We start from the raw sequence: 13,570 nt of genomic DNA, 5'->3' as shown, positions 1-13,570 counted from the left end.
CTACAATACCACTTTGTTTGTTTTAATGGTGACATTATATGCTCGTCTTCAGTCATTCCCCTCTCCCCACAATAATTTTCACTCTGTATTTCAATTTCCTAAGATATCCCTCAATGAAAGGAATGCCCATAGGAGCATGGTTGCTTCCCATAAATGATGGCTTATGCTGGTTCAGGGATGTGAGGATGGTTGCAAAGCCAGAAGGGTTTCCTACAGCTCTTTCTCCAGCACCCTCCCTAACATTATTTCTTCAGAGCATCTTGCTAAGCAATAAGGGTCTAAGTCACAGCCCACTGTAGTCAAGTTTATATTTATGTTGATGGGCTTTTGATCTGGTGTTTAAGAAATAAGCAGATTATTTTCAGTTTGACTGGTCATGCACTGTCTTCTGCGGGGAGCTAGCTCTTATTTCTTTGATACATAGCAGATGATGGATGTATTTATGTATTAAAATACATAAAATGATACATTAAATATAATAAATACAGCTATAAACTACATATACATAAAACAAATGAAAAAGTTGGCAGGTGATGTCAAGAGGCCTGCCTCCCAGTTCCAAAGGGTTAAACATGCTTTCATGCCTCTAGAAATGTAGGTTTTAAGCTGCCTTAGGTCATAAAACATTACTTGGCACGAAGTGAAACAACACACTATGAATTCACAGTGTGAGTACAGCATTATGCAACAAAATTATTAGTTACAACCCAGACTGTTAGCATCTTCCAAAGTTAGTGCAGCACAAACATTGGAGGTCCTCATTGTTTGCTTTTCTTAAGTGTTCTTAGCATTCTGCCTTTGACAGCAATTAGATTAGACAAAGCCAAATATTATAGAGAAAAAGGCAAAATATTTACATATGTATCCGCCTGCCCTGACAGCGTGATGGGCTTCTGCGTGTGCCTGCACCATCTGGGCACCAAATGTACGCCCAGAATTAAAGTTTCGAATCAAGAATAGTATTTAAAAAAAGAAAGCTAGCGTAGAAAGAGCTAAAAAGAATTAAAATTGCAACCTTCTTGGTAATTAGTTTAACATCTCCTTGCCGCTTTAGAAAATTACTCTGCCCACTTTTGTTCAGCTACCTTCATGGATTGGAAACTTTGGCACAAAGATGGAAAATCCTTATTTGTCAGGATTTAATCTTTAGGGTACTGGATACCTATTCAGAGACGTGAATTATCTCAAGGAACACAAATCCTGGAAAAATTAATTACTGGTACATTATTTAGTATTTTTAAGACAATACAACCATTACAAAAAGAGCAGGTACTGCAAAGCACTAACTTCCAGTGAGATGCAAAGCACTTTTAAGTCCTAATGCAATGAGAGGTGAGCACTCTCAGCATCTCGCAAGGACTGCTCATCACCATGCAACAAGGGAGAGATTATGGCCTCAGTTTAGGATGGAATTTAAGCACATACGTAAGTCCCCGTAGTTTTATGGAACTTCAGTAAGGGTTTAAATGCTGTCCTGAATAGGGCATAGGGCTTTCCTGAACTAAGGCCTGTGCCAATTGTTTAATAGATAATTGAAAGAGAGCATTTGTGGTAAAAAGAAACTCTCAAGAATGGTGAAGCAGGAAGAAACATGGTTCTCCTGGTGGGATCATCTGGGCATATTCCACCTAATCAATCCCCACTATTACAGGTGTCTTAGGAATTGGCAGCTTCTTGGTCTTTTCTGTTGTCTGCCCATGGCGCACAATAGTTTAGTCTTCTAGGGCATCTATACAGATGCTCTGGGAGTGAGCGCTTTAATTAGAGAGGCTTTGAGGGCTGCTCTATTTAAAGCGCCTGGAGCATCTCATGTATCAGTGTCCCCACACTTCAAAATGGCAGTGGGGGCACTTTATCTAAAGCCTGTTTGGCAAGCTTTAGAAAAAGTGCCCCCACCACCATTTTGAAGCGTGGGGACACTGATACATGAGATGCGGAGGCTGGCTGGAGCATGGTCATTACGCGATTGAGTAATTAATTAACTGATTAATGAATAATCAATTAATCAAGTAATCGAGTCTCTTCCAATGCACTGCAATTACAGCACTTCAAAGCAGCCTCCGCACTCATGTACAGGCACCCCTAAAGACTGAAATGCTTTGGTCTGACTCAAGGTATTAGGTTCAATCCAGGGGTACCTGGGTGAAATGTAATGCTTGATATATACAGGAGGTCAGACAAGATGATCTGATGATCCCTTCTGTGTTTAAAGCCCATGAAACTGTCCTTCTGTGGTCACTAAATTTAATAGTCAGGAGATGCAGTTCAAAACAGCACTTGTTTAACTTTGAAGCACTTGATTCATTTCAGGCAATAGGGAAGTGGCCACTGGTGGAGCATGTTCCCTGTAGAAGAGGTGTGACTGTCTTTGTCTAGTGACTATTTATGTCAGACAAGGGCCGATGGGCTGTAATGGAAAATACTCCACTCTTCCATAAACTCCTCAATTTTAACCACATTGTACTATAGCCAGAGATGTAAACTCAGGCTCATGTTCTAAGATTGTTTGCCATTGGAGTCACTGCTGTAGTCAGTAGAAGAGTAATATTAAACAACTGGTGCCAGAAGAGAATCAGCATCTGAAAGTTTGGGAAAGGGCTTCCCTTTGTCCAAGATCCTCCACAACCATAAATAAAAGGATGACTAATTAATATTAAGTGTTTTATGGAAGAGACTGCTACTTCCCCTCTTTACAGAGAAGGGCTCACTCCTAGTATAAAACAAAACAAAACCAAAAAAACCTTATGTCTTCAGAGCCTTCCTACAGTGCCCTGGGAGAACATCAGTCACTACAGTTGGGGCCCAGAATTACTCCTGAAAAATCCCTGCACTCTTGAGGGTATGCACTTGTGGTCTCCTCTCTTTAGAGAAAACAAAAGAGAGTTAACCCCCTTTTTTCCATTTGATCAGTGGAGTGTCTCTCCCCATGATTACACTGACACAAGAGATTCAATATTAATGAAACCATGGAGTTTTGCCTTTAGCACAGGTGACTGGGGCCTGGATTTGTGGAGATCATACTGACCATCATCTTGTTGATAGCCACTGTGAACAGCATGGCTGGCCACCATATGTGGCTAAACAACTGTTACATCAGAGGAGAAATACATCCATTACTCCCCTTACGGAGAGGAATTTTCTGCTGGCATACATCCAAAGGAAGTCAGATGCCCCTCTCATTCCTCAAGCAAAGTAAAGTGCCAGGAAGGGGGCATGTCAAGGGCAAAGCCAGGCCGGAGGGATGGCAGGGCACAGCAAAGCTCTGTTCCTCTATGGTAGCACACATCATTTACAGCAGCTAGACTGTTCTGATTGATGCCAGGGCTAGGTTGTTGTAGGCTCAGGCAGCTGTAACTCACTGCATCACAGTACTTTCTTCTGTAATAAGAAGAGCCGAGATACAGGATAAAATAGAACTCAAGGGCCTCAGAGGCATCATCACCCAATACAGTTATTACATGCATTTTTATCCATGCCGTGTTTCTCTTATCACTCTGCTCACATGGCTTACTTCCACTCCCATTCTCCACAGAGCCTTGGTCTCCACTAACAGTTAATAGCTCCTTCTCTTCACCCAAGAGAACCACCACACCACAATATGGCAGTGATACTCTTTGGCTTTCCTCACCCTCTCTTCCATTTCCAATGTGCTTTTCCAATATTGTGGTCTTGGTTCAGGTGTTCATTAGCCTGCATCCCCACCACATGGCCAGCATGTTGAGTGCTGCCCTTGCTGGCAGTCCTAGCAAAGGATGGGCATAGGGAGTAACTAGTCTCTCACCTCATGAAGCAGGTAAATAAAAGGTGTGCGACCCATTAGTAAGGAAGCTGACAGCTTCTGCCCTCATTATGTGGACCTATAGATTACTTTAGTCTCGAGGACTGCTAGGCTGGTATCCATTTTTTTCTTTTAAAAAATGAAAATATTTCACATCATACACCTGTCCCAACATACAGTCTTTCCCTTTAGCCAGTCTGAGAAGTGTTAGAAAGTTTGAAAACTTTATCAGACATTTGGTCACATTGGTTCTAATGATTTGGCCTCAAAAGTACCTAGGAGACTCTGATCTGCATAGTCAGGTTGACCGTTCTAGAGGCAGTTTCACAGATTCATATGGTCTGACATCCTGCATAGCAGAGGCCATAACTAACTGTCTGACAGTTGCATGACAGAAGGTTCTGCTTCAGAAAGCAACCTCCCAAGGTGGTAAGAAAATGGTGATAGTTGGTGAGAACAACAAAATGAATGTCAATTTGCAGTCACTGACCCAGATGTCATCTTTGTCATAGCTCAGATGAAGAAAGGTCAAGGTAGCCTTCAAGGTTGTTGTTTTATGATGGTATTTACTGAATCCTCCTCATCCCAGCATAGCTTGGAGGATTCTCCAGTCTTCCCCATTGTCAGGACTGCATGTTATGGAAAGCATCTTTAAGAGTCAGGAGAGGGTTAATCTGGCACTCATTAATGGCTTCCTTCAATTGTCAGAGGAACTTGTAGTTCCAACCTCCTTTCCCTGGGTTCTGATTTCAGATTGGGATCTGGCTTTCAGCCTCTGGTTCCTGATCCATTTGCTTTATAGACGCTGGTATAGACCTTTGGCACCTGACTTTGGCTCAGTTTATTGAATTTGCCTCTTGGTCTCACCCATGGCATTGGAATCTCAGACTACTGGGCTCTGGTTTGTGCCCTCTGCCTGGCATTTGCTGATATTCCAGGGCCCTTAGCTCTAGCCACTCTGGTCAGCTTCCCTAACAGTACCCAAGAGAAGCAGAAGTGAAGGAAAACAGGTTCAAAAGATAATAGCCCCCACTCTTGTATCTAAAGGAGAATTTAATTTTATTCATTGTAGGCTGCCAGCCACTTGGAGGGTGGGACCCCAAAAGACATGAGTTTGGAGTCTTCCCACTTCCTCCCCTCTTCTGTTTCCCCTTTGTAGTTCTTTCCACTTTGCTTCCAAATAAAGAGCGCCACAGATCCACTAGTGCAGGGGAAATTTTTAAGATTGTGGTTGTCTGGGGACAGGAAGGAGACTCATAAAAAATTAGTGAGGGGAACTAGGTATAGCCATACAGAGAGATTTAGAAGATAGATATATTTCAAGGACATACAGAAAGTGTCAGAACCGCTTTTCATGGTCCTGTTTCTTAAGTACTACACAAGCACAACTAGCAAACGTGAAAGTATTCAGCTGGTGAAAGAATGAATATTCCATCCATGATAGGAGAAGCAGCCAAGTATCAGACCAAGCTCTGAATTTGCATTGGAAAATGATGAGCTCACACTTTTTCTCAAGGGACCAGGGGAAGGGGCTGGCAGAGAAGCAGGAGCAAAGAGGACAGTTATGAAACACTTCTTTTATTTCAGCTATTAATAACTGTCCCCAGGCCATAGGGTGCTGGAGAGGGAAACATCCATTTACTTTTGTGTTAATCTTCATGTCCAGCTATTTACAAGTTAGGGAGGTGGGGGAAACTGAAGAGGTTTAAAGGGATGAAAATTATTTACGCCTGCATGTTTGGAGATGAAAATTAAATGATCAATAAAGAGTCACTGAGACAGCAATTGCTAGTAAAGACTCATTGATATTTCAACAGCTCAGCAAACCAGGCTAAATCTTAGCCTTTCCAGCCAGAACAGGCTATGTATGCATGGTGGGGCCTTGTAAGCAGAATGAGATGAGGCAGAGCCAGAGTTTGGCCTGGTTCTATAGTTTCCGAATATCAGATGGAAAGCCATGTTCACAGATTGATGGAGCCATCTCATTCCATGAGCAGCTCCTATGTAATTACAGGGTTGATTACAAGCTCTGCGCACACCAGGTCCAATTCCTCTTGCATCTATGTTACTTCTATACCAGACTAAATCAACTGGTTCCAAAATGAGTTACTCCAGATGCATTTCTCTAGTTTAGGGTACCACCAGGCAGATGTGGGGTGGCTGGAAATGCTGGGCCAGGTCTTTATAACAGAATACATATAGATCCACTGATGTTACTGATTTACACTTAATGAGAATATGGCCCACTGTGTGTAATGGAATTTCCCTGGAAATATTTACTCTCTTCTGCTCCAAGATGTAAAACTGCCTTTCCCTCTAGTCTGTTTCTCCGTCTGCTGAGAAAAAGGGATTCACACTTTCCTCTTCAGGTCTCCAGACTGCTAGTTTATGACAGCTCCACAAAGTAGCATGCTGGTTATGTGCTTGGCAAATGTATCTGAGGTATTTCAGTCCAGTACTTTACCAGCAGGAGTCCTAACATGACAAAGGGATTAATTCAAATGCTCCACAGCCCACATTACAGAAGTACAATGTGCATTGTGTCTCAACTCACCTCCCAAAAGGTCACACTTACAGACCCAGCCTGATCTGTTAGTCCCAAAGCAGTCTCTTTTCTAAAGATCACTTTACTAAAAGAACATTCATACAGACTGTGCCATATGTCTAGATAATGTTCACAGAGTTTACATGTCGAATGAGTGTCCCTCACCTGACCTTTGTGAGGGTTTCAGAAATTCCACATGGGCTGATACCAGGAGTCTGGAGGGAGGCAGCACTGGTAGTCATAAAAATGAAACTAAAATGTGGACAAATGTTTAGGCTAACTGCCTTCTTCAAAAATGGCCCATAGGCAAAATTCTTCTTCTCTTCTGAATTTTCCTTCACTCACATTCAGAATCATGCAGGTGGGTTTGTTTGGATTAAATAATCAGGGAGTATAACAGCTTTAGTCTGAATCCCACAGTTTTTCACACATTTTAATAAAAGGTAACTGAGCCGCCACTGCACAAGTGCATGCCATCCAAAAGAACGATTTTCCTGAAATAACCATAGCTGGTGACTAACACTAGGAAGAGGCAAAAGCAGAAAAATCCCAATTTGCAATTTTTTGGCCCAGTGTCAGCATTCAAGCCCGCTCAATTTTTTCCATATGTAGGAAGAGAATGGTGTTGACGAAGCAGGAAAATTTTGACTATTGGATGCTGTTTTGCCAATAAGCAATTATTTCAAGTAACCTCCAAAATACATTTGAAACATTTTGGCTGTGTCTACACGAGGCACTTACTGTGCAGTAGCTTATTAGTACTGTACAGTAGCACTGTGGGGCACAAACCATAATGTGACGCTACTGCGCAGAAGTAATGAGCTACTGCTCAGCAAGCATCACCAGGCAACCATACAGGGATGCTACTGCACAGTAACACCAGGTACTGCACAGCCATTTAGTACTTGGTTATGCAAGTACTAAATGACTTGTGCAGATGCAGCCTCTTTGTAGGTAAGATAGACTGTTCCCACGCTGGACTCATTAGGTCTGCTTTGAAGAGTCTTTCCCTCCGAGTTAAATCTGCTTTTTGGATGAACATGCTGTTGCCCAACACTCACCATGCTTTGCTTTGCCCCATCCTTCCCAGTTGTTTAACGCAACTTTTGTGGCTGTGCTACCATTAACAGGCATTCTCAGGACATCACTTTGCCAAGAAAAAGCCCAGACCATCTGCTCACATGAGAGAACCCTTCAGCTGTTAACTGTAACTGAGTGTGGGGCACTGGGCAGGATAATTTCTAAATATGGAATAGAAAGTGCAAAATAAGCTGATTGTACATCTCTTAGCCCATGAGCTGCCTGCTGGGCACCTCAGATCTGTTGTGATAAACACTAGGAAAACAAATGTTGTCAGTGAGTAGAGACCATAAATAATAAAGATGCCCCTTCTTCTTTTGTAAAGGGGCTAATTAGAAGTAGGGGGAAAGGCAAAGAATCTTAGCTTCATAGTTGACTGTGTCCTTTCTACACATCCATTTATCAGATTATTGCTATTTAGACTATCACCCAGTGGCCCAAATCAGATCTAAGGCTTCCCTATGCTAGGTGTTATGCAAACAAATGGAAGGCTAGGCCCTTCCTTGAAGCATCTGTAACCAAAAGACAAACAAGATGCAAGATGATGGGTGAGGACAATGGTGACTGGGAGAAAATCATGCAGTCACACCACAGTTCCTAGGCGTCTTACAGTACAATTTGATAATTCTGAACCCCGTGGACCATATAAAGAAAATCACCAGTCCCCAGGTCTCTCCTTGACTTAGAGCAGTGGTTCTCAACCTTTTGGGACTTGAGGCACCCCTCGCTGGACTCGAGGCAGCCCTCCATAACTTTTGTAAATTGAGTGGCATCCCATTTCAAAAACTGATTTATAGATTACAGTGCTCACTTTTTTGCAGCGGGACCTGGCAGTGAGGATAGGGGATCATCCAGGCAGGGAAATGCCTGAGCCTGCACATATCTACCATTTTATCTGCTTATTTCCTAACACCTTGCTTATCTCCTCACACCTCGAGGTACCCTTCAAAAGATCTGGCAACACCACAGGGTGCCATGGCACCCTGGTTGAGAATCGCTTACCTAGAGACTGTGAGTGTTTGTTTGCTCATACACAGAAAGTGGGTCTTGAGGAACAATTGGCAAGAGGAGAGGGTAGTGGATGTAGTTCAAAAAAAGCATTTTTCCAACTACATCATTGCACTAACCTGAGCCCTTATTTATTCTCTGAATAATTTTGCAGTAGCATCATATGACCTCGTGTCCAGGAACTCTAGCTCTGAATCATCTATCTTAGCAGGGCTGGGGTGGAGCAGGCACCAAAGTACACAGTTGATTATCCAAAGGTCACAAGTTCAAGATCATAGCAAAAGTGCTCAGGGCATGGCCTTGTCAGAGTCCAATGAATCTGTGAATTCTGCTAAATACTGTGTCACACAAGGACCCAAAAAAAGAAAAGCCTCCCTCTTAGGTGGCTTTCAAGCACTTTGTTCTGGCTAAATTTGCATGTGTATTATTATTTCCGCACTCTAAGGCTGGACCCTCCATTCTGCCATGAGAACTTAGTATAGAGCAAGCAGTACAAAAAGGCCTGGGGACAGCTGAAAATAATCAATGGAACATTCAGGAGAATAGAAACATGGAAGAGGCAGTTCCTCTATTTCTGCGCAGCAGAGAGAGAGGGAGAGAGCATGAGCAGGAGAGGACATCTTCCAATCGTATAACATCAGCTTGGGATGAAAGTGAGAGCAACCTGCACCAGGGCAGGGCAACTGGGAATCAAGAGGTTGTAATCAGTTTTAGAGGACATGGCTTTATACCATAGCCGACCATGCTCAGATGCAGGGGAGAATCCAAGCATTTATTCTTTGTAGAATATATGCAGAAAAGTATTGTACAAATTTCAATATGTCAGTCTAAATGAACTGGTCAGCAGAAGGCAGCCCAGGTAACATGACTAGGTAGCAAAACTGAAAGCACAGGAGAAAAACAAGCAGCTACAATAACATCTACAGCTTATTTAAGGCTGCCAAAAATGGCGAAAAAAAAGTACTCATATAATACTAAAAAAAAAAAAAAAAAAATTACACTAGTCTAGACTAAAAGAGGCAATATATATTTAAATGGATTGAGTCTGTTATTAAGGGATAAGAACTTTCTCATACAGGAGGCACCTACTGAAGGGTTAGTATAGTCTTGGGAGTGCTGTTTTGCAGTACAACATTCCCTCAACTGTAGAACAGACTCATGTAATTTGTATGAGTAATCTACCTCTTCTCATATCCCCTTGTCTGCACTGTCAAATCCTATCAGAGGGTCGTTGTGCAAAAACCATCTCCCACTCACTCCGACATAAAAAACATTTTCTGGCCAGAGCAAGATAGACTGAGAGCATTTCTGCTGCCTGCCAGGCAGGGTTCATAAGTTGAAAGAGAATTTTGAAGATGCCCCAGTAGCCATTAAGTAGGTTAGAATAAATTTATTCATGGCAATAACAAATGTTATCCAAAAGGCACATATGTATCCAAACTGTAGGAGCAGCTATAGTTCTGTTGCTCTTTCGCCACCACCCCTGCACTTGGCTGACTCTACACTAACCCAGCTGTTTTTTTATACCTCATAACAGAGTCAGCCATAACTGTGTTCAAGACCTGACTTGAACCTTCCCTTGCTGAGAGTCATCCTTAGTACCTGTACATGAGCGTGGAGGCTGCTCTGACAGCATGTTGGAGTAGAATTGATTAAGTGAGCACCATAGTGTCTCATGTATCACCATCCCCGTGCTTCAAAATGGTGACTTGTTCAATGAAGGATGCGAGAGGTTGCTGGAGCGTGGTAATTACCATGCTGGAGCAGACTCAATTAATGATACGCGAGACACTGTGGCGCTTTAATTAGAGCGGCTCTTGGAGCACCCCACCACCACCATCACCATTCCTGGAGCATGTGTAAAAGTGCTCCCTTTGTCTGAATGGCCTGAGATGAGAAGAGGAGGTTAGGAGGCAATCCTGCCTTCGTGGTAGTCAGCCACAGGGCACAGAAATGAACTCCCTTCGCAATCCATATTTTTAATCAATGCTTTTACACTTGATAAGGACAAACTAGGGAGTTTGACTTTTACTTTATGGTCATTGTTAGGTCAATATTTATTACCTCCACCCTTAGTACTAACAGTAGTAAATATTTACATTATGGTAATATCCAGGGCCAATTCTATACTACCTATTAGGCACCTCGCTGGCACCTCACTTAGATGTCTAAGTGTCCAATCAGGCTTCTACTACACCCTGCTCAAGTCTCTGAGAAACAAAAATAGATGCATTAATGTTATACGTCTTCATGTTATCCCTAAGATGAAGTCTCAGAAAGCAGGGTAGAGGTGAACGCATCTACCTTTTCCAGTGAAGGCTTTTCAGGGACTTGAACAGGCTGGTATAGGATCATACCTGGACACTTAGATGCATAAGTGCCATTCAGATGCCTAAAAGATGGAATAGGATCTTCCCCACAAAGTCCCAAACTGGGACTGACTGGGAATGACATTCCATTGCACAGGGTACTGTATGAACAGAAAAGAGAGGATCCCCACCTTTGAGGCCTTCCATTATTCCTTTTTGGGCTGTATTCCTCCCTAGCTCATCTATCTTCTAGTTTCATTTAAACCATTAAAGGATACAGAGTTCTTTCATTGTAAGGGTTGGTTTTACAAATGATTTAAATTGCATTGTACTTCAGCACCCCAGGAACTTGTGGAGTAGTATCCTATCATTACAATTAATTTTAAATCCTAAAATCAGTGCATTATATTTTATCTTAGTCTATTAATTTTATCCTGTTTAAAAACCTATTTCTGTTTCTAATTCATAAACACAGGGTATTGTCGTGGCATTTTTTGTGTGAAGAATTGAAGGCATCCTACAAAGGCAGATGTCATTACCTTGTCTTGGGTAACATACGATGCCAGTGGCAAAAGTCTAGTCTTCTGATTCTTAGTCCCATTTACTACCCTATAAATAGCATAGCCCCTCCTACTAATGGCAGGATGTTTGTTGAGATGCAGACACTAACCCTTCATTTAAGTAACTGCAAGTACGGGTGAACAAATCTCTTTATAGTTTTTTCCTATAACTACTTCACAAAAGTTAAAGTCTTAGCTGCTTGAATAGTAGACAATCCCTGCTTAGCCATAGACTAAGCAAGTACTGCAATTTTGTATGATAAGAATCTCTTATGCTGCCTATGAATGTCATAAACCCAACATTGGTTAGATAATGGAACGCACAGATAATAACCTATCCTTTAAATTTCTTCCCTCCCATTTTGACAACATCTATGTTTGGCTTCTTAGAGGCTCAAAAGAGATGGTGCTTCAGCTCACTGAATGCAAGGTCAGCTGAAGATCAGGAAAGATGCATAGCATATCTGTAATGGGCCATGTCTGATGGAGGGTGTGGTGTGAGTGTCACAGGGCACTAAGGTGTGCCTGCTCCTTAAAGGCAGACCACCTAGAAAGAGGGCCCTAGGAGCCAGGTGGAAACCCACAGGTGCAGGTTGCTATGGAAGCAGGCTAATGAGGGAATTAGCCTGCACCTGTAGCTGGTCAGCTGACCAGAAGGCGGCAGGGCCCTGGGCACATATAAGCCCCAGGGCTGAGACTGGAGGTAGTTAGTGCTCTGGCAGCAACCAGGGAGAAGGAGCTCTTGCAGGAGCTCTATTCAGAGATGCTTGTTTGCCATTCCACTGCTGGTAGGACTGAGGGGCTCCAGGAGCTCCTAAAATATCCTAAAATTCAAATGTTGTCCCTCCACAGCGCTGTCTGTGCTCCCTCCCTGCATATCACCTGTGATGCATGGGGCGTGGTAAAGGGACGGTTTTGGAGCCATGCATCTAACCCATAAGGCTAGGGGTGTCTCGGAAGGCACTTAAAGTGGGACCCAGCAAGGGGTCTAAAAACACACATGGTTTAGTGGGGTCCACCAGGACTGTGACTGCATAGCAACTTGATGGCAGCCTCCCTATCTGCTATCTATTATCTTAACCATCAAGACGTGGCAGGAGAGATTAGAAGGCACCCACAGGGTGACTCTGGCACAGTCACAGGGCCCTAGGGGCATCATGGCCATCTCTAGGGACCCCCACCCTGTGGGAGTGATCAAGATAAGTTAACTTAATAAAATAAGCCACTCCTTGAAAAAAATCATAAAAAACCCCCACACTATTGGCCTAACTCCCCAATTCCCTAGGGTTTTGTATTACAAGGCTTCATGACAAGAACTGTGACAGGAATCATAGCACAGAAAGACAGCTGTTTGTTGATCTTGTCCAGATATTTCAGCCATCAGGGAAAGGACCAGCTGCAGTACTGGGAAGGGACTAATGCACTACAAGCCTAACAAACAAACTTTGTTCAAATCATCCAATAAAAAATATTTTTAAACATGGCAAACAGTACAGCCTAAAAGGATAAATTGGGCAACAGATTATTACAGCAATTACACAGCTGAGATGCACATTCTTACCCTTAGTCCAGAGTGTTTTCATGAATATATTTGTCCCGTATCTCAAGAAAATCCACAAGAGGAGTAGAGGATGACCAGGTGCCGTGTCCTAGTATTTAGTAGTCTGTGTGACCATGCTAGAAACAAAGGTTTCATTTCTGGAAACTGAGGTCAAGAGGGCACTGATGACCTCACTAGACATTTATGATGAACATAGATGTACTTAAAAATAGTATCATCTGACCTAGCAAAGGTACAAGGACAGGGTTCACAGTACTAACCCTTGAGGATGGAAAGGCATACAACGGGAGTATACAAAACAAAACAGATACCTCTTTAAAGCTCTATGGAAGAAGAAAAGTGGAGAGTGAAACAGAAGAAGGTGTTGGGGTAAGGCTCAGATTTCAAAGGTGTATGTTTATTGATATCTTATATTCCTGTAATATGACTATAGCTCACTGGTTAAAAATGCAGCTGGCTTCTGTTTCCTGGACTTATGGATGATGCACAGTTTTCTTCCTGAACAATGCCTGCCTCTCCCACCCATAGCCAATAGCCATTTGATGCCAGCTCTGTGGCTCCCTGGTTTGGACAGAATATTCTAACCTGGGGCTGCCAAAAAGAAAATAAATTGAACATGCCTGAGTGTGACCAAATCCGTGGTACAGAAAAATAAGAAACCCTCTCCACCCTCTCTGCCAAGAACACGCACAGAGTGTGAGTCTGCAGATCAGTCCTTTGTAATTTATT

The 13,570-nt window shown here is 42.7% G+C and overlaps 1 protein-coding gene across 1 annotated transcript in view; it reads right to left on the bottom strand.

Moving 5' to 3' along the window:
* TMEM178B (transmembrane protein 178B) overlaps positions 1-13,570 on the bottom strand; it is a 332,549-nt gene that overhangs the window by 211,311 nt on the left and 107,668 nt on the right. The window lies entirely within an intron of this gene.

The sequence above is a fragment of the Alligator mississippiensis genome, chromosome 4, assembly GCF_030867095.1.
Source record: "Alligator mississippiensis isolate rAllMis1 chromosome 4, rAllMis1, whole genome shotgun sequence".
NCBI lineage: Eukaryota > Metazoa > Chordata > Crocodylia > Alligatoridae > Alligator > Alligator mississippiensis.
Note: the sequence above shows the minus strand (reverse complement) of the source record. Positions and strands in the feature narration are given on the sequence as shown.